This window comes from Eurypyga helias, unplaced genomic scaffold, assembly GCF_000690775.1.
Source record: "Eurypyga helias isolate BGI_N326 unplaced genomic scaffold, ASM69077v1 scaffold5558, whole genome shotgun sequence".
NCBI lineage: Eukaryota > Metazoa > Chordata > Aves > Eurypygiformes > Eurypygidae > Eurypyga > Eurypyga helias.
In genome coordinates, this window is record NW_010268799.1 from 196,907 (window position 1) to 218,509 (window position 21,603).

Genomic DNA, 21,603 nt, shown 5'->3' on the forward strand with positions numbered 1-21,603 from the left:
AGAGAACCCACACAAATTAAAAAATGTTAAGACAAAAATGTCTCTAAAGCACAACCACGCAGGTGAAGCTTTTCTCCATCCCCTTCATCACTGCTATCAGAAGAAAGCACAACCCCATGGAGGACCACCTGCAGTGCGAGGTTGCTCCGGGCAGAGTCTGAGAGTGCTGGAGTGGAGCTGATGGGAAGGGTAGTCTCCTCCTGGAGACCAGTGCCACCGGTAGGTAGGTGGCCAGCAGAAGGGCAGCACACCTGTGGGGCTGGAGACCACAGTCTGTGGGGCTGTCAGCAGGACAGGACAGTGTGGACCCACGTGTCACAGCATGCTCTGACCTGCTGGGATGAGTGTAGGGACAGCAAGCCCATCTCCCACCACAAAACAACAGAGGAAAGACCTACCTGCATGCCTGTCTCATCTCTGGTCACCACGGAGAAGGAGAGGGGCCCAGCTTTTGATGGCAGGAGCATCCTACAGATGCTTGCAGAGCCAAACAAGCCAGGGAGCCAGGAGACATGGAGGGAGCCAGCAGAGAGCTCAGAATCCAACTCAGCAAATCCCTTAAGCATGTGTTTAAGTGTTTTATTAAATCAGGACCACAGGCGCCTGCACAGATGTCTCTCACTGATCCTGAGATACCTGCTCATATCTCACAAAAGGATGAGTGGCAGCTCGGTGCTCTGCAAGAACAGGTGATGGCAGGCAAAGACAGCAGGGGCATGCAGGCAGAGCCTCCAGCCCTCTGCAGCAGAGACAACGTGCATTCAGAGGGATGGTCCTCAGAGCTACTCTCTGAGCAGTAACACAGAGTTATTACCATACAGTATCTTTTTTTCTCTTTTGCTATAGTTCTTAATCTTTCTTCCTCCATATCTTGTTTATTTCAAGTTTCTCATCTCCATTCTTGACAGTGGAAAAGCCATATTCTACATATGTTCTGCAGATTATTGGACTCGCCTCCCCCTCCAAGCAGTTTCAACAACAATCAGTTGTTTTCTGTGCAGTGAGAAGGATTACATCCCTGTGGTATCTTGCTGCATTCTTTAAAATCTTCTCTCCTCTCTGGGGAAGAATCTGTTTCTGATGTTAATGTGGTGCTATGTGTTTGTAAAGTGTTCTGATCCTGCCTGCTGTCACCACAACATGGTGATAAATTAAGAGTTTAATTTCAGTTTAATTTGCACAAGCAGATTAACAAAGGCATAGGACAGGGCATAGAAGGACAAGAGCAAGAGCTCTGCCTCACTCGGCTCACTCATGTGCCTCTCTGAGGACCACAATTGCTTGGTCCTAATGGTGATACACAGAAAGCAAGAAACTTGAAGATTTAATAGAGTCAATATTGTTTTGTCTCAGACATTATAAAAGAAGATAATTTAAGAAAGACTCCTTGGCAACAGAGTTAACACAAATCCTCATTTGTTTTAAGTTTCTCCTCTTCTTTCTTAGGACTGCATGAAGGCACAGTGTGCTACATTTTTGAAGTATGCCCTGAACCCTGCTGAGTTGAAGGGTGGTGGATAAGCAACTATTCCAGCCCTTTGAGCGGATGGAAATGGAGACATTATCAGGCTCTTGCAGTGAAGGCACGAGCCCTCCCAATGCACCCTGAAGGAGATGATTCCAGCACTGCCAAAGACATGGTGGTCTTCAGCCCTCCGGAAGCCGTGCAGGATGCAGTACCTCCAACCATGGTCACGCCTGCTCTTGCTGTACGGAGAGCTGGCCCTATGGACCATCTTGGCACCACCGTTGCAGAGGCTCTGAGTCACTGCGGGGGCTCTGCACCTCTAAGGCGCCCCTAGTTCTCAGCCCCTTAAAAGAAAGAGAGGTGGTCAGAAAATGTTATAAGGAAGAGGATTGCAGCAGAGACTCCTGTCTTGCAAAGACCTGAGTTTAAATTGATTAAAGTGTTAAAAATGGAGGACTCACATTTTGGCTGTAATATATAAAAATTGTGCTAGGCATCAGGAACTTTTCAAAGAGTGCTAATTTAGAGATGCTTTTCTAAGGAGGACAAGTTAGTATATTACTTTTCCTTTAAAGCGCAGCTGCAAGAGCAAACCACACACACTCTGTAGATTTCATAACCTTGCTAATTTTCCCTAAGTCTTGGGAGCTATTGATGGTAAGTATAAAGGTATTTTGTTTCAACCTAAGAAAAAGAAAATTGAAAACAAAAGAATGCGTTTTCAGAGTACAGCTAGCAGGTAAACTAAAGAGATAATTACTCTGATCTCCACAGAATAGGCAGCGATGCCAGGGAAACTGGTTTATACCACTTACTCTCGATTCAACTGAAGGAATCAGGTTTTTATTTTTACTCCTATTCATATCAATGGGAAAACTGGGCACATACAGCATGCAGGTACAAAATGACAACCTAAAGCAAATGCTGGATGAATCACTAACCCTTTTGGCTGTATGCAGAAAATCTTCAGCCATGAGAAGATAGATCCTGGGAGCACTGCACTGGATGAGGTCCCTGTGTGAAGAGGAATCAACTCCCAGCTCTGCAACACATTTTCTTGCTTTCACGTTCCCGTTTGTAAAACACTGAGCTATAAAACCAGTCCCCTGGGATGTGCAAGAAGCTCAGATACTACAATATGGAGGAGCGTGTAAGTGCTGAGACTAAAATCCTCATCTGCTGATCCCATCACCATCCAAAATGCCAACCAGCCATTTTATTTTAACTCCACTCTTAACGTTTTGCATGTTACTTTTGTCCCATAGGAGAAGGAAACCAAGTTTTTTGCGGCATCATGTCGGAATAGCTCAGCATCGGAGTACCAGCCTGGAGAAGACTTGAGTTCATCTTCCCATTTTACTGCCTTCAGGGGAAACCTATCAATCTGAGTCAAAAAGAACAGAGGTTTGACTGCGGGTTTTCCTAACTGCCTAGGCAGAAGGGGTGGAAGCAACTTTCCCTGAAATGAAAATATTTTCTGGGGACACAATATGAAGATCTTCTGCCCAAACTCTAACCACAGTCCGAATTTTTAAATATTTTAAACAAAATATTTTTGCCATGCGTTAATATGAGGGGGGGAGGGGGCAGGCTGCACAGAAAGGCTATTTGCCTGCAACAGCCCAAAAATGGAACTGAAGATTTTTTTCTCTCTCCCCCAGTTCTCTGGACTTTTGTCTTTGCTCAGCAGTCTACAGGAAAAAATTCACCGTCAAACCCCTATGGAGGTCCAAAATGCTGCTTACGTTCCAAAATCACTGGGAGAGCTCACACAATAAAATATTTGTTGGAAAGGCACCAGGGCATGTTAAGTATAGAGAGGCAGCCTTAACTCTCACTTTCCATACTTTCATGAGCCTGAGTCAGAACTGTAATGTTATTTGAACTATACCTATATTTTGGATTTAACTTAAAGCATTTCTTCAACTGTCTAGCACCTTTTTATTTACTCCCATATGTTATCCCACATTATCTCATTAGTTACGTTATTTTAGCTGCACTTAGCATGCAGGTGATATTGCCAAATCACTACCTAGTCATAAAACTATGTATCCTTTTATTGTCATTGGAGTTTTCTAAAATATGCGCTAATTCTACCATGTCAAGATACATTTCACCAGCTGAAGAGAACATTATTATGCATTTCATTACCGTAATAAAAATGAAAATGTATGAACAGAAAATCACAGATTTTTTTTATCCTATTCTCAATTTTGCATAGTTATTCTAATTGTCATTTGCTTCTGATTCCACATATATCCTGATTAACAAACGTCACATGAGAGATTTAAAACTAAATGGCCTGGGAACGGGAAAAGGAGTTAAGTACGTTCATAATGGCACGCAGAGATCTGCCCAAATAGTTTTAAACTGTTCCCGACCAAGCTATAAAAATACGTGGCTAGCTATACTCAGCAGCACAAAGGCAGTGATATCAGCTTGCTAATATATCTTCCGTTCTAAGGCCACCAGCGGTCAAGCAGAAGACTCAGCCTGTTGGGTTTGTTCCATAAAGAGTTATTAGCCACAGCATGGACCACAGTGAGGAAAGAATGTTAATATCCAGGAATGAGTTTGTGTTGCAATGAAGGAGCAGCAACAGAAATGAAGGCTATACACTGTTTTGTCCTTACACTAAGAGATCATCCTCTGGCTCTCAAGGAAAACACCACACACGAAAACTGAGTCCCGATAAAGTTTCCAAGGCTTTTCAGGTGAGCTTATCATAAGAATTCAGCCTAAAAAAAAAATATATTAAAAACATGCATGATGGAAGTTGAGAGAGCTGGGAAGTTATATAGTCATTTACTGAATACACAAAAACTTTTACAAATGAAATGTCTGTATTTTGGAGTTAGTCAGAACAGCCCATGATTCATGGTGGCTACTATTGTTAGACACTGAACATGAAAGGTTTTCTGAACTTCTGTATGTTTCCTCCTTCTGAAACTGAGTGCTGCTGTACATGAAATAGGTTTCCTAATCTACAGCATTCATGTCTATTCAAAAGAGTCTAGTTGATGAAAAGGACCATATAACATTTGGTGAGATGGCAAGTAACGAATTTGCTGAACTGTTTCACAGAGAACAAGATTTTCTGTGTGTCTCATTGCTGAATTTTCAACCTCGATTAACTTATTTAATGGAACTGGTGAAATAATAAGCAAAAGTAAACATCAACTCCTTTGATTCATTATAGGCTGTACAGAAAAATAACGGTTTGCCCCAGCCCTATGAAAAGTGACAGCAAGACTAATCTGCAATGACTGAATTCACCAAAGATCAAAGTAAAAATAGGGAGCAAGTATCTTGCAGTGCTGAAGTGTGGTGTTTTTCAAAATAATCTGCAAAGATAAGCCAAATGTTAGTGGTCTTAATAAAAAATGCAAGTCCAAGCTGCCAACTCAGGTCTGCTGCACAGTAACAGACAGGACAGGATCTTCTAGCCAGCAGCAGCTATTCTCAGGGTTTATTTCAGATCTAATACACCTTTCCGAGTACATACTATGCACTGGAGTATGTAACACTGAAACCATCCACAGCTGTACACAGCACCCCTACTTCCAAAGATGGGAATAAAAAGGACAACCATTAGGGCTGAGCTTTTCATTCAGTCAGAGACACATACCTTATGATTGGCATGCCTATGGTTCACCGGATGGGGGAGGGGGAAGGCAGGAAATAACAAAACACAACAAACAATTCTGCTCCCAAAAGAGTGCTGCTCCAACAGCACCACCATCTCCAGGTTCCAGCAGGATCACTGCCAAAAGCAGACCAAACTCTTGCCCCCCAGTCTGTCACCTTGGCATAATCTTGTGAGATCACACATGCCAAAGCCCAAGAAAGATTGTACAGCAAGCCAAACTGTGTCTTTTCTGAGGAAGAGTAACTGGCACAGTGTGTATGAATGCATAGCAGTAACACAGAAACCTAGGCATGTGTCCTTCATACGCAAACAAAACTGTACATTTCTTTGCTACCAGTCCAAACCTGCACCCTTTTATGTACATCATCTTCAGCCATGCAGAGAAAGTTCAGCAATTACTCTTGAGTGAGGAAAAACATGCAGCTCACACACATTCCTTAAACCCAATGAGAAACAGTCCTCTGCAGTGGTTACTGCAGCAGGACTCAGCTGAATCCAAATCTGTATTTGACTTTCCTATGGAGAGATCATGGGAGCTTGACTGCCCAATTCCTCCCTAATTTCTGAAAACAGAGAGTATGGATGTTAACTATACATCGACATGTGTAAGAGCTGTACGTTACAGCTATTTGTGTGCAGAATGCAAATTTTAAATATTATTAATTTCATAGCTCTAACCACATAACTCCACGAATAGTGACTTTCATTAGCACAGTGTGGAATTACATTCAGTGTCAGGGTGTGAAAGTCTTGCAAGAACCCTAAATTACTGTAACTTATAGGTCATGCCAAAAGAAAAGAATGTGTCAGTCATGCCTTCTAAATGATTATTCTTCAATTCTTCTTACTACAGCTAATGTCCAGCACCACTTGCCAGTCATTTCGGAGTGCTACATTTATCAAAAGGAAACCTACACCATGGAAGTCTGGTCAGGTGAAGCTTGTTTGTGTAAAGTACCCTGTATTGTCTGTCAGAGAATTACCTAAGATTTTGCCATGTTCTGATTATGTATTTAACTCTATACGAAACTATTTAATGACGAAGCAAAAAAATGAAGATAATGCATAGTATTTTAGCATCAGCTGTCACATAGATTATAATTGCTCTGCTCCACAAACAAAAACACTCCAGAGCTGAATGTTTCTTCAAGACAAAGTCAGCTGAAGAAATACTTCCTTTAGGGAGAAAGTGGATAATACTGTCTTTCATCTGCTCCTGAAACTCCAGTCACCTTCTAGCTTGCATGGCATGAGAAAATACTTCTGAGAAAGGTTGCTGTAATATAAGAAATGAACGCTGGGAGTCTTGGAATAGTTTAAAAGTGGAATAAAAATGTAGATATCAAATTCCTCAAAGCCACAGGCTTCAGCTTAGGGCTGGTCAAAAGCCCACTAAAATTAATATGAATTTACTGATTTGCTTTAAGATCTGTCTTTCATAACCATTGTGCATGTCATATGAGCACAACCACATTTTGGATTCAGTGGAATATACCTTATTTCTCTTACCAGTTCCAGGAAAGGATCAGAGATATTACATGATGAATATGCTGCACTTAGCTGTGATTTTATTGTCCCTCCGTTTTCTGCTGCCTTGTGGAATGTGCAGAGAAGCTTGTTTCCGTGATCAGGAGAACAATCCAAAATGTGGAGGGAATAGAATTTAAACAACTATTATTAAATTCAATTTATATTCATAAGGCTATTGTTTCTATCTAGTCCCTTGAATATTCTGGTTCAGCAGACACCCCTAACATGTCATCAGTCTGCTTTTTCAGCAATCCAAACAGAGGACATCACCACTGATGTAACTGGGTATATATCACATAATTGTTCTGGGACACCATACCCTACAGATTCAGTATATGACCCTACGTGTTACTGGATTATTACTGAAAAACATTAATCACCGTGACAGACACAAAGCGGCACTATTCACACTGTGTGAACTGAGACATCAAATAGACCCATCGTTAATTAGGTTGATGACAGCTAGGAATTAAATTTAAAAGCCTCTGTTTATTCCCCACTTAAAATTATTCCTTGCTGTCCCACCCTTTTCCTTCTCACAAATCTGGTAGTAAAATATTAGGCAGCTTCTTCTGCAAATCTGCTAAACAGTCTCTTGTTAACAGACACATAATAACGATGATAAACGAGAGAGAAGAAAGCGGTCATTAAGCTATTAAAAGCTGAACGCACACCACTTGAGCACACCCAGCATTAATCTTGCTCTAGCTTGCTTTCTGAAGCCAGGAATACAAAATGATACAGAGCAGAAAATGTAAATCATCCATGACGTAATAGTGACCTGTGCGATACCTTGGAAGGGCTTAGGCATACATTAACATTTTCTTTACAGAAAAACCCCATTGTCCTATCCTGACATACGAATGCCTGCTTACTTTCTTCATGGCTTTCCAGCATCCGTTAACCCTCTGTGCTACCCACAGGCCCTCCCGGCTGCCTGAAAAGATGCAGCGGTATTTTCCTGCACGTGGCTGTGCAGCCAGCAGGTTTTGACACGTGGAGCATGGGACTGACTACTAAGAACTGCAGGGGTTTTTAAGTACTATTTTTTTTAAACAACTTGTAAGAAATACTTGACTATGCTACCAGTGAATTCCTGCTCATCTTGGTAGAGGGAAAATGTAAAAAAAGGGAAAAGAAGAAAAAAAAAAAAGTGCTTCCAGGGTGATTTGTCATGGGAACCTGGTAAAACCTTGTGTAAGAAATGCCCCTGGCAGTGTATAAAATTACCCTGGATAATTTACCTTTGATTGCCAGAAGAGGCATGAAGATGACAAGGAACTTGACCATTCCTGGAAGCTGTTGACATGGAGACTGAGCAGCACTGGGAGAGCTTGCTGGGAGATCTCAATGCCCAAGAAGAGCAGGCGTGAGCAGAGCTGCCCTCAAAACCAGATGGTATGGAGGGGCAATGAGCGAATCCAGAGAAACAGCTGAGCTGAACCTCTTTCCAGAGATAACCCTTTGCCTGTCTCGTTGAGGAGATTAATGAGCTGATAGGTGGTGATGATTAATTTTTTTTTTAAAAAGTCTTCATTAGGGAAAATTTGGAATGTTAATTTCTTTCCTGTTTTCTGAAGTCTGAGGTTTGTGTGTTAGTCAAGACATACTTTGAAATGATCTTTTATCAAAAGTGGTTACGGTTGAGTTTTCTTAGACAAAACATTTTGATAACATGCTTTGAATATGTTCCAATAACCATTTCAGAACAAACTATCACTGACATTTTCAGGAGATGAAGTGTTTGAAAAACCCAGCTTTTCCCACAAGTATTGTTTTGCTCTGAAAGAAGCCCATGCTGCAATGACAACCTATTCCTTACCAAGCTTCAAAATGCTTATCTGATAATTCTGGGTGTTCACTATTTATTAAGATGGTGATGCATTAGTAGAAGAAAGATCTACTCGAACAGAAAGGGCATCCCAGAAACAAAGAAGTTCATGAGTGTCAGAGGGAATTTGCAGAAGTGACTTTCTTACCTTGGTTAAATGTTCACAGGAAGAAGTCAGAGCAGTAAAATTATCTCTTCAGTCTTTTTTGGCCAAAGACAGCACCTGTGTAGAAATAAGTGGCTTGTTAGCATACATAACTTATCTCCTTAGAATAGGGAGCTTTTCCTCATTCCTCCTCATGCTGAAATTGGCCTTTTTGACCTGCCTACATTTAGCACCTTTGTTTTACTTTCTTTCAGTGGCTGGGTAAAAAAAAAAGAGTTACAACCTAGCTGCATGTATAACTTCATTGATGTTATTTTTACAAGTCAATATTGAATTAACTGCAGGCTGACAAAAAGACATAACAGAAGAGAAAGAATTTCTCTGCCTTAAGTTAACTTAATATACAATTACAACAATATAGTGAGAAAGAAATGATGCTTACAATGAAAACATTCAAATAGTTAAAATAATAATGCATACATTTCTGCATGAAGAAACTAAAATCCTTCACAGGTAATCTTGGACCCAAGCTATGAGTACAGGGCAGATAAGTGAGAATATCCACTGCCAGAACATTAATAACAAGGGAAGTTTAGTTTTAAAAGAGCCACAAGAAGAAAAACATGAATAGCTCTTAATGCTTCTCATAGCAATGAAACAGCCACTTAAATGGAAAATGAAAATTTAAAAATCAAATGGAGTGTAACTTTGATTAAGGATTTGTTTTTCAAAGGCATTCATCTACGTTATACAACTGGTAGACTTCAGTCCCTGTAGTGCAACATGTTCATATTCAAGCTCAGATTTTAGGGACTACATGATGTTTTGATTGGAAACTGGATATAAGGAGACTCCTTCAAACAATAACTAAAATAAAGACATTGACATGAGGAATTCGGCTGTGGTTTCACATGCAGCCCAGGCAGTCTGGCAGCTCAATGACCAAGGCAGGGCTGCTGCTCTCCTCCCCGCAAATTTCCCTGTTACTACCCCAGCCTTGCCCCCATCCCAGGGCTGCCCTGCTTCTCCTTTCCTCTGCTGCCTTTACTCACCAGAAGGCAGAAACCAATGCAAGGTTTATATTTATTTTTTTCTTTTTGCCTATTTTTTTGGCATTTTAGTGAGTTAAATCAGCTGACAGAGAGGCCCAGCAAGTACCAGATGCAGCACAAGGGGAGCACAGGGCTTGGAGGAGGGGCTGGTGAAGGAGCTCTCGCTCCTTGGTCGACACCAAGCTATTGCTGCCCAAGAGGACCTCAAGAGGGAGGGTCCCACTGACTCCAATGGGCACTTGCTTAGTCCCACACTTGGGGGGAGGAGGATAGATTCATATGTGAAGCCCATCTTTGCTCCAAGTGTGTGCTAGTGCACACCTATGTGGGTACCCGGCAGCCAATCACCTCTTTTGTGGTACACCAGATGCCTCCATCAGGGAGCAATGGAGCTTGTACCAAGTTTGTTGTAAGGAACAATCTATGGAAAGTCACAACAAGCCTCACATCCTCCTCTTGCCCCCAGTGTTATTTAACTAGAAGACCAATCTTATGAGTCTTTTGGTTCATTCCCTGTTGTCTACACAGCCAGGTAAGGACTTTGAGATGCAGTAGGAGTTTGGTTGCTTAATTCAGGCCAGAGTAGCCTCACCAAAACCAGAGCCCATCTTACATTCAATGTCAAATTTCAAGCTGTGGAAGGTTAATTACGGACAGCAGCAAGGTGAGAAAGAACCGCGGTGGCACCGGTCAAACCGTGAGCTGTGCTGGATTTATAAACAGGTTCTGCACTCAATTAATGCTCTCCCCTTTGGCACACAGAATGAGTTTGCTCAAGAGTAGAAAAAGACTGAGTAATACAATGCTGCACACTGCAGTGCTTCACTTGTTTTTCCACATTGAACCGAGGACCTAATTAGTCATGTTAGTGTAGAACTAACAGCACATTTGTTAAAATAGCTGTGTCTTTCTTAAACATTGTACATTAAGCTCATAAGTTTGATATCACAGTATGCTAAAAACAGTAGAAATGCTTCTCCTGCTCTTGAGAAATCTTGGTCTAATTAGGGTTTTTTTGCCTTGATGCTGAAGTGGAAAGACTTTCTCTTGGTTAGAATAAAAGATACCAGAAGTATTAATTCTCCTGGGTTTGAAACTGCTCAGGAACAAACCTGTTCTAACCACTGATTCTGTAACACTGAAGTAGCAGTGACTACTTCAGTTAGATGTCCCACAGTTATTTGTCATCAAGCTGAGGATACTAAACAAGATACAAATGTATTCATTGGTTTAAATAATCACGGGTCTAGTGAGGGGGAAACTCTACCAAAATAGTGATGTATATTAATTACACCAGTAATTACATAGTATGGACCCCAACATTCAAGGCCTGTTTCCCTTATTTTGCTTTGCACAGTATTTACACCACCAAGATGGTAACTAACAAAACCAGATTCTATTCCTGCTTGCTCTTTCAAAGATTTATACAAATATTTTCTGCCTGTAGGAAAATGCCCGCCTGTGGCAGCCTTTTCGTCCCAACCTTCACAGCTCCCTGCAGTCAGGGAGGGCAAAGAGATGATGAATACACAGCACATGCCTAGCCCAAAAATCCTGCGCGGCCACGTTTACTAACACAGTAGTCAGCTCTAGTAGTGGATTTGTTTGAAGACTTCCAGTAACGTGCTGGTGTTATTACAGCAAGAGGACAGACTGCTGTAGATCCCACAACACTCGAGAAATACTAAGGCAAATTTCACACACCCCTCCACGAGCCCCTCTTTGCATATGGCTATGAAAAGCCTAGAGGGGATGAAGTGCTTCAGACACAGAAAGAGCCTGGCTGAGCCAAGAAGAGAGACTACACGCTAGTCACCCTTTGATTGCTTACCATCCCAAACCCCTTTTTTAAAATCACACTGCTGATGTTAAGTATCTGGGGTGCAAGCAGCACGCATGGCTCCTGCATCCAACACAAAATTACAGCTGACTAGGTGAAAAACCAACCAAATGAAAATTAATGGTTGGCAACATTTTAAAAGTGAGTTAACGGCTGTTTTGAGAAAGTGAAAGGAGACACCCACCATAACGACTGAGGCCAGGGAAAAGAAAGAAGCCTAGAGCTGAGTCCCTGTGTTCTGCTTAGGTGTCCTAACAAGCGGCTGCCTTAACATAAAGTGCATAAGCCCTCCTTCAGGCATGGACTGCAACCCAGAACTATACCCCCACGTGCACCCATGTTTTGCCAGCTGAATGCCCTAGACACTTGGTATCGAGTCACACACACTTGTGACACCCCCACCCCCTTCAATGCAACGTGATTTATTTTGCCTGGCATGGCACAGCTTCAGGAGAAGGGGGCTGTGAGTCACCTTCTCCATGCTGTGCCCCAGCACACCTTTCCCCGCAACGGCTACAGCTTCATTCGACTTCGAGGCACACAGTTTTCCTTCCTGAAAACATGCTCCTGTGAACATGCAACATGATAGGCATGCTTAAAAACACCTTCTAGACTGAGCGCTGCAGGGAAAAAATACCTTGTCTAGATACTGCAGTGGACAAAGCATGGGGAGGTGCTGAACTGCTCACTCGATGCTGCAGGGCAGAAGAGCTTCAGGGTCTGAGCTGCTGCCCAGTTCCCGGTACCATCGGGGTGCAGAAACCCGAGCAAGCATCTCAAGACCCCAGATTTGGCCTCAAGAACTGACATTAGGTTCTGGGCCCTTAAAAATAGTATTTTGGAACAAAAATATACAGATAATTTTTTTTTATCAAGATATAAATTTTCCTTAGAAGGGTTACTTTGTTCTTTTATTATCTGTACATGGACTACACAGGGCATTTGTTTAGGATCTGTAAAAATGTGTTTCCCATAAGCAGCTTGGCATCCTATCTTTATTAGCTACAACATTCATAGAGAAAACATAGTACTATCAAAAAGAATCATTATTACTTTAACTTTATCACACGGCGTGATTACAGCTGAGATAATCAGAGGCTAATTTGAGAGGAACTGAAGGGGAAGTGGAGCTAGAAGTTAATCAGAGCGTGCCTGTATTTAGATCAGGGGCACAGAGATTGATTTCTAGCAGATTTTTGCAACTCAAACAGAATAGAAGAAGGAAAGAAGTACAGAAAGAGATGGAAGAGAGAGAATCAGCAAGCACAGTGTGGGGAAGAGCGCATCTGACCTGTTGGGTCAGAGTCACTTTCCTTACACGCGAGACTCCCGACTCTGACCATGTGCTGCTCCTCTCTCATTCAAAAAGCCAGGTGTGAGACTAGTCCTGGGAAAAACAGCCCCTGAGCAGCTCCACACAGAGCATGTCAAAACAGGCTTTGCCCACCAGCTCTTCAGGTGGGAGCAGGTGTCAGGGGTCTCTGAGGAGCAGGAGGAAACACTTTGTCCCTCAATGAGAGGATGATGAGCTGGAGCCAAAGCACCTTCCAGGGGAAAGGTTATCAGGGTAAGCAGTATCTCTCAGAAGAGGCTAGCTGGATCTGAGCAGTGGCTGCTGGAGAGCAGATTAAGCCCTGTCAGCTCTTTCCAGAGTTGGCAGCTCTGGGGACAGCATGGAAGGGAGCAAGGGCAACCTTTTCCAAGCTCCTTCACGGAGTACGTCTAGAGAGGAGGCTGCCTTACCGAGATCCTGAAGCAAACTCTTACCACCATCAATCCAGGGATAAATATGGGGACATCAAGCCCATGCCATACTAGTTCAAGCTGTGCTGCTTCCAGCATCCTTGACAGCTCAAGCATCTCATAGCTCTGTGTTATGGCACAGGAGTGTACCCCTTTACTTAGCCCAGCATAATCCACCACAAACATCCAGCAATGGCAGCTCCCATGCCACTGCTGAAGCTTGTTTGCCCTGTCATGAGACACAGCAGGGACTAACCCCTAGCTTTCTCACTTGCTGTTGAACAGACACCTTAGAAAAGCACGTTGCTGATTGATAGGACAAGGGGAAATGGCTCTAAATTGAAAGTGAGTAGATTTAGATGACATATCAGTTAAACCACGACAATCAGAAAGAAATTCTTCCCTGAGAGGCTGGGGAGGCACTGGAACAGGTTGCCCAGAGAAGCTGCGGATGGCCCCATCCCTGGAAGTGTTCAAGGCCAGGCTGGATGAGGCTTTGAGCAACCTGGTCTATGGAGGGTGTTCCTGCCCATGGCAGGGGGGTTGGAACTAGATGATCTTTAACCCATTTTATGATTATATGATTTTTGAAGAGGAGTCCCTCTGCTTTTGGAGGGACACACTGAGCCTGCAGAGCAGAGGAGGGCTCTGCAGGCACAGGCAGCACAGCAGAAAGCACCACAAGCCAAACTGGGCTTCACGGGGAACGAGGGATGCAGGAACATTTTTTCAGCCTGACTGTGCATTAGGAAATGTTTGGTAGTACATTTTATCCAACATGGCCCTCTCAGAAAATCCTCCTTATGGGTTGTTTGCTTTGCCAGAATACCATGTAACGGGTCAGCACGTGAAATAAGCTATTACCAATAAAAGCACTCTTATGATAGGATAAAGGAAATTTATGGTAGGGCTTTGGCTTGTACTGCAGTGTGGCTAAGAGAAGAATTACAATGGAAAAAACAGTGTTTGCTGCCCCTGACAAGAGAAAAAGGCAGCTCTTTGCTCATGTACCCTTCCACTGATAGCATTTCAAAGGGTTTGGATCTGCAGAGGCATTGGTCCTCCAGTTAGGGAAGGGTGAACCCTGCCCTGCTGTCTGTCATCCCAGACTCTGCCATGGGAACAGCATTCCCATCATGGACATTTCAGGTATTTTCCCTATTACTGACCAAAGCTCATTGAAAGATGGGATGTCCTTGTTTCCATTGTGAGGAGATTCAGCAGATAGACTTCAACAAGGCAGGAATGAGGTCTTTCCCTCCAGACCCAAGTCCCAGGAATCTCCTTTCTCCAGAAGAAAGCCTGCCTGTGCACATCTGCTCTCTACAGGTGACGTGGGATTCTGCTGACTGCTTGACTTGCCTAAAGACAATAAGAGCAAGGGCATGAACCGACACACTAGCACTAGACACACTAACGTCTGGCAACCGTCCCATCTCTGTTTTCTTGCTTCCTGTTTAATAGGCCCTTTAGGGAAGTTTATTGCTGATCTATGCTAGAAAATTACTCATATAATTGAAACATCAGTGTAATATTTTTTGCCCAGTATAACTTTTTCTTTGGGAATTTCTGGATGCATTATCCCTTGTGACTAATAAAAACAATGGCTTAATTGCAAATATATGGTTAGAAATGTTATTTTATGTTTAAACATAAAATGCCTGTTGTCTTCATGTTTTGGATCAAATGGACTGTCCTTCCTGGGAGCAGCCAAGGGAATCAGAGGAGCAGAAACAGGGTAGGAGTAACAGGAGCCAATTATCACTTCCTCAGGAATTTTTCTGAGTAAGCATTTCAGACCTGACCTACTGTTACAGTCCTGAGATGCTCCTAAGAGGGTCTTGGATTCATCCAAACCCTAAGACACCTTTAAACCCACCAACAATGCAAGTGGGGAGCCTCCAATAGATACAGGTCTAATGGCACCTCTGCTGTACCGCCACCCCCAGCCCCCAGTCCCAACTCCGCCAGAACAGGAGCAGGGCCACATCATGACCATGGGAGCTGCTCAGCATTTGGCCCTTAGTTTCCAGCAGGGAATGACAGTTCACAGAAAAAGTACCCTGTGAGGGTTTGTCTGGGCCATTTTTGGTTTGCAGATTTTTGGATTAATTCCATTTGATTTCATGTATCTCTGTGTACATATAAAAAAAATTCTACATACAGAAGAGATGTAAAGACAAGGAGGAAGAGGAGAGTGAACACTGGGTTTTGAATCCCTACAGAATCCCCAAATTGCTCCATTTTAAATACTTGCGTTGTACTAAAAAGAAGAAAAATGTATTATAGTCCCACATTCTGAGCAGTAAGGTCTACTGGCAACATGACTGAGACTCAATAGTTTTTAAACCTGGTACAATCTGTACAACTTCACTAGAAACCAACCATAAGGTATTAATAATTTCTTTTCAAAATAACATTAAACAACTAGTGCTCAAACAATCCCAGGAAGTGGCCTAAAAATTGAAAGGTTGGATACTCAGCCTTTAGCATTAAACATGAGAGTCCTGAGTTCATACAGTGAACAAATCATGTCCTTCTGTCTCCCTCTACATGAAAGAGGATTCAATATGAATAACATAACACTGTCCACATTCACAGAGATGGAAGAGAATTCCCACATTATGTCATCAAAATGTTTAATTTTTATTAATTTAGAGAGTCTAAATGTAATGCACTAATATTAAGATAGAAAAATTAAATGGGAAAAAAACCCAAACATCTAAATGAAATAGCTGGTTTGAACTCCCTGTGAGACCACTGGGGTCTACACCTGAAGTACAAGTATATTCTTTCCTTACAACAAACAAAGACAAAACTAGACTAGATGGGAACCACAATAAAACTTGGATCCCAGTTCTCATGCCCATTCACAAATGGTTCCTGTCTTTGCAAGAGAGGAAAGCATTCTCCTAGCTCCCAAAACCACAAACCCAGAGGAAGCCCAGATATACCCTGAAACTTTGCAGCTGATGCTTTCCTTTAATTTATCATGCAGCGCATTCACTTTGGGTTCTGAATGATTTACTACCAATCCAGCTTAACTGTACTAAAGTTGAAATCAGCATATTACCATGTATTGAAACAATTCTGGCCTTTCGTTAGTCTTCAGACAACATCACTGTAAGCATTGGCACCAGCTTCAGTGTCAGCAGAATGCACATTTCGATATGTACTCTAAATTAAATATGTATGAGAGCCTGAGAACCACAATGACAATTACTGCACCTTGGAACGAGACTTGGAATATTTCGTCTGGCAGAGTTCAAAAGACTTTTCAGCTGGGAGCAGCTGCAGCTTGGTTAGCGCAAGAATGGATTGATTGCAATTCATAACTTGGAATATGGATTAATGCAATATTCATGGAAAACTATGTGTGCAGAGCTCCATATGGCCAGTGGAGCTCTGAAAGCATTTTGCTTCAGGGAAGAATCATGTCACCAGAACGCGTTTGCCTTCACTGTGTCCAAGTTAGGAAGGAAGGAAGCTATTTTCCTTGCTTAGCTGGTATGCAGGTTGTGGAGTCTAACACTCCCTTCATGCCTGCCCAGGGAGGCTGGAACAGCCCTGCTGGTTCCTGAAGCAAAGCCTAGGGTTTGACTGCCTCCTTATTTGTGCCCTGCAGAATGCATGATACATTAACTTCATCTAGAACATCTTCACAAATCCTCTGAAATGCCTCTGGAGATCAGACTTGCTGTCAATATAGACAACAATCAGCACTACCTGCAAGTCCCGGTGGTCTCTCAATAGTAAAAAGGGCCACCACACATCAAACATACCCAGTAGCTTTTTACAGTATGAATAAACACTTTGGTGACTGAATAATCTTGTAGGTGGGGTCTCTACTCTGCTCTTGTGAGATCCCACCTGGAGTACTGTGTCCAGCTGTGGAGCCCTCAACATCAGAAGGATATAGACCAGTTGGAGCGAGACCAGATGAGGGCCACGAAGATGCTCAGAGGGCTGGAGCACCTCTCCTGTGGGGACAGGTTGAGAGAGTTGGGCTTGTTCAACCTGGAGAAGAGGAGGCTCCATGGAGACCTTCTAGCATCTTTCCAGTATCTGAAGGGGGCCTACAAGGAAGCTGGGGGGGACTTTTTACAAGGGCCTGTAGTGACAGGACCAGGGGGAATGGGTTTAAATTGAAAGCGGGGAGGTTTAGATTATATATCAGGAAGATGTTCTTCCCCGAGAGGGTGGTGAAGCACAGGAACAGGTTGCCCAGAGAAGCTGTGGATGCCCCATCCCTGGAAGTGTTCAAGGCCAGGCTGGATGAGACTTTGAGCAACCTGGTCTAGGGGAGGGGAGGCCTGCCTACGACAGGGGGGTTGGAACCAGATGATCTTTAAGGTCCTTTCCAACCCAAACCATTCTATGAATACGCCATCAGACACACTCAGATTCAGACAGATGAGATGCATACAAAGAGAGCAGGCAAACTGCAGCACTTGCAGTTTTCTATCAGAGGCTGAACAGAGCACTGCATCCTCCCTTACTCTGAGTACTGGGGTAGGCCAGCCAAACTCCCATACTTAGTTATCTGGCACCTGCTTTCTTGTTGCTCTGGTGCTACTGAAGATCTTAAAGTCAAGGCTGAACAGTACATCTGCCAGATCTCATTTGGGGAGACAAAACAGAGAGGTCAAAAAGATGTGGTATCAAATGGCATTCCTAGCTGGGCACCTATTCTTCACATGGTTTTGTTTCAAAGCACTTCAGGAAAATAATGAAGAAGAGAATTCTTCCTAGAACACAGAATGGTTGAGGTTAGAAGAGACCTCTGGAGAACACCTGGTCCAACCCACCTGCTCAAGCAGGGCCACCTAGAGCCAGTTGCCCAGGGCCACGTCCAGTCAGGTTCTGAATACCTGCAAGGATGGAAACTCCACAACCTCTGCCAGTGCTCAATCACCCTCACAGTAGGAGAGTTTCTTTTTATGTTCAGACATAACCTCCTGTGTTTCAGTTTGTGCCCATCACCTCTGGTCCTGTCACTGGGCACCACTGGAAAGAGCCTGGCTCTGTCCTCTATGCACCCTCCCTTCAGGCATTTGTACATACTGATGAGATCCCCCTGAACCTTCTCTTCTCCAGGATAAATAGTTGTTGCTCTCTCAGCCTTTCCTCACAGGACAGACATTCCTGGACTCTTGGGTACACCCATGACTCTCATGTATGCCTCTCATGTACTGGGGACCCCAGCACTGCATGCAGCACTCCAGGTGTGGCCTCATCAGTGCTAGTAGAGGGGAAGGATCACATCCCTCGACCTGCTGGCATACCTCTCCTAATGCAGCCCAGGGTACCATTCGCCTTCTTTGCCAGAAGCAGGTATGGTTGGCTCCCCAGGCCCTTCTCTGCCAATCTTCTTTCCACCTGGGTGGCCCCAGCATGTCCCGGTGCGTGGGGTTATTCCATCCCCGCTGCAGGAATTTGCATTTCCCCTGGCTGAACTTCATGAGGTTCCTGGACACAAGATGCTGTGCAAAGATGCTCCTGTTGGAATAAGTAACACTCATTTGCTTTGCAAATTTGGACCACTGTGGTGCACAGAAATCATTCTCCTTCCAGTAGGTTACCACTGCACTAATACAGGAGACATAAATTTAACATTTGAAATAAATAATATTCTTCTGAAAAGGAATATACTTCTGCAGGGTGACCTTGCAGAAAGGCAAAGTGGAACTACCGGAGTTTGAGCTGAGCCAGGATACTGGAACATGACACAGGTTAGCACCCTCACCCCGGGGAGATCACAACTGGTTAGAACAATTAGAAATGCCTTTGGGAGATAAGCTGTGACCAGAGGAGACCCCCTCCCACTGCTCAGCAGGGGGGATGCTGCTCAGCAGCACCTGCAGCTCACTCCATGCATGCATGTGACCAAACCAGCAACCTCAGCCCTACCAAGAGGCATCGGCCCACAAGGACAAAGTAGCATGGTAAGAGGAAAAGCAAGTTAACGACAGCGGCAGGGAGACACCTAATGCACTTCCCAGGCAGGTTATTTGTGGGGAGATAATTAAGCAAACTGCAGTCTATTTGAAAATGTGGCCTAGTTCTCATAGTTTCATTTCTGTCAGAAAGATTGTGCTAAACACACTTTCAAAGACTTATTATAGCATTATACCACCCAACATGCAAGCTCTTTTAATGACTTGACTTCCCTTTATGCTACTGAGGCTGTTGTCCTTTCCCTGGATTGGTTATACTGGGTGCATGGTGCACCTTCCCACCTTCCCCCGGTGTCACTTAATCTCTTCCTACTCTTCAATCGTTTCCGTATTTTCTGATGAAGTACTAGCACACTGGGAGCACCTGCTTGGTACAGAATGGGCTGTGATCTCACATACAAATTTCCAGTGAAACCATAGTGTAGCTCAGGGAAACAGGAGTGTGCTTAAAGCAACTTGTATGACTCGCTAGAAATCACACCAACTATATAACAGAGGAAGGTGCAATTATTGCACGTTGTTATTCGACTTCTGAGAATTTGGAGCATCGTTGCTCAAAGTGAAACAAAATGAGTGAAAGATCCCCCCCCAATTTCAGAGGGTTAGCAATCGAGCTCTAGGTGTTCAGTGCTCAAGGCTGATGCTTCCTTGAAGTTCTTTTCCAGAGGTTATAAGTAGTTTTGGGGAAAATAAATCACAAATTCTAGGACGCCTGGTTCTCCTCCTCAGTGTTTAAAAGCTGTACATTTGCAGCCTTCGCAGAATAGAAAACCTTCAGTCAATTTTTATGTGATGCTCCTGAAAACACTTCTTAATGATTTGTTTTTCAGCAACACCCCTGGCCAGCAGAGGTTGTGATAACTTTCTAAAGCACTTTATTGTCTTCTTTGAATTTATTGTTTTCCTTGCATCACGACCTCTAAGGCATACTGAAATGATCTAGGATCTGGCAGATCTGATTTGGGGGACAAAATGATCAGACTTCATGCTAAAGTGCATTCTGGTTTGTGTCTTCTTTGCATGGCATGCTTTCCAAGCATTTTTATAAACTAGGGTCTCTCCTAGGTTCGCAGATTAAAAAAAGAAGTTGTGCCTTATCTTCTCAGGACTAGTCAACAATTGCAAGTATGGCCTCATGTCCGACTATTTCACAAATAAACAATCAAGCTTTCTAGAAGGCAAAGTCAAAGCCGCCACATGTTTCCCCCTCCTCCCCCCATTTTTTTAACAATACATTAAGAGACTTTGTGTGCTGTCTCCTTAAGGTCATTTTCCCTGTGCCCAGGTAATTCTTCCTCCAGGAGGTCCTGTGGTTTTCTGTACAGTGCACCTTCTGATGACTTCCCTTTCCTAACAGCTTGAGAGCTTTTCAGGTGGGTCAGGGCTCTGTGAGGTTGTGGACAAGATGCAGAGGCAATAGAAAAAGAGCTAGACGTTGCTGAGAGCTACAGAGTGAGAGTATCCATCTGATCTCCACCTGCAGCCATGGATTGGGGAAAAGTGCCTAAACCTCTATTTCATTGTCAAAGACACATGAAGCACCTGCCTCTGTGGTACTTCCATCTGATTCAGAAATCAGATGGTCACCAAAACCCACCACTATCACCCTCACACAAGGCAAAGATCAATACAGCCTGAAGTATGCTCTCTCTCTCGCTCTCTCTTTCTCTACCACCCAGAAATTCAGCCAAATGAAAAGCAAAGCCTTCCCTCCAGGAAAACCAAACAAAAGCCATGTGTCTTGAACCCTCATTGTGTCCAGACAGGCACAGGGAGTTTGCCAGAGCAAACAAGTTCCAGAGTCAAAGGATTTCCGCTGAGAGCTCTCTGCAACCAGCCCTCCTCGGCCCGGCCCCGCGCTTCCCAGACAGCTCTCCCTGCTCCAACCGCAGCAAGGAGGCCTCCCATTACAACGACACATTTGACGGCTTTGCCAAGAGCAGTTGGTGAGGTGCCAAAGAAAGAAGCAGTGTGCTTTCCTGAAAAAAGCAGACACGCCGAGGAGGAATACTTGAAATGCTCCTTCTAGTAACCCTGAATGGCTGAGTGCCCACGCAGAGAAGGGCTAGGGTTGTTACCCCAAGGGAGGGTGAAGAACAGGCTTTGCATGGCTTCTCCCTCTCCAGGGCTCACTCACCTATTCTCAGTGGCATTCAAGGCACCCGCATTGAAAAGTGACACTCTCCTTCTGCGCTTGGGCTCACTCTGAAGACATTCTCACCCCCTGAATTTCAAGCTGACTAATGCCCTGTGCTTACCTTCTGTCAATTACCAGCGCTTGAGATCCCTGCTGCTCAACACAGGGCTTTCATCACACCTCCTCATTACCCAGGTGAAAGCCCTAAGCCTGGCTCCTGCTGCTCCCACGGCAAGGAGCACCCCAGCCACCAATATCTCACTGCCCCTGTAGAAAAGCCTGTGAGAAAA